Here is a 1122-nt window from a genome sequence, read left to right on the forward strand (position 1 = left end):
CCTTACAGAAGGGGTGCCAGAAGGAGACGAGCCAGTCAGGGTTCAGGGTAGCCATGATGAAACATACAACTTTCCTCTAGTACTTCCCCCTCTAGTGCTTCTTCCCCCCACCTCCACCCCCGCACTATCATGATCCCAATTGTACCTTAGAAATCTGGCTAGACCAGAGGAAGTAGATTGGTACAGATAGGAACTGTAAACACAGGGAATCCAGGACAAATGAACCCTTCGGGGGACCAGTGGTAAGAGAGGCTATACTTCAGATGAAGGGGGAGGAGGAGAGAGTGGAGCACATCCTGGCCGACCAGGCCGTAAGGATGATGACTTGAGGCCAGTCCACAGAGAGGATCACATGGCCAGCCCCACTGTGAAACATGACGCCCCTCACTGACCCATAGCCCTACAGGGGACAACACTGGAGACACAGTGTGGGAATTGCACCCGATCTGATCCCGCCACACCGAGGCAAAACACTAAGGGGGTGCAACAGAACAGCAAGGGAATGGAGCGGTGAGGTCCCCAGGGAATGCTGAAGGTGGACTTTGGGGCCAGGGTGTGGTGCCCCAACAGACTGGACTGGAAAACACTCCTAAAGGCCAACAAAAAATCCGTGAACTAACTACAAGCTTTTCTTTCTTGTGTTTTGTTTTGTTTTTTTGTCATTGGTTTGTTGTTGTTGTTATTTTGTTGTATGTTGCTGTTTTGTTTTGCTCTGTCTTGTTTTTATGAATATTATTTCTGCATGTCTGTCTAAATAAGATAGGCTAGATGAACAATCCAGAGGAGAAAACAATGGGACTGACAGTTCCGGGGGGGACATGGGAGAGAGGGAGGTGGGGGGAAAGGAAGTGGTGTTAACAAACCCAGGGACAAGAGAACAACAAGCGATCCACATTGGTGGTGAGGTGGGTGTGGGGGGCCTGGTAGGGCATAATCAAGGGTAATGTAACCAAGAGGAACTGCTGAAACCTTGGTGGGGACTGAGCATGATAGTGGGACAAGAGGAAAATCAAGGGAAACCGAGGAAAAAGCTGGGAGGCAAAGGGCATTTATAGAGGTCTAGATAAAGACATGTACATGTGCAAACATATTTATATATGAGGATGGGGAAATAGATCTATG

Source organism: Echinops telfairi, unplaced genomic scaffold (assembly GCF_000313985.2).
Source record: "Echinops telfairi isolate 266 unplaced genomic scaffold, ASM31398v2 ScPeMD7_7469;HRSCAF=8507_1, whole genome shotgun sequence".
In the NCBI taxonomy this organism is placed as follows: Eukaryota; Metazoa; Chordata; class Mammalia; order Afrosoricida; family Tenrecidae; genus Echinops; species Echinops telfairi.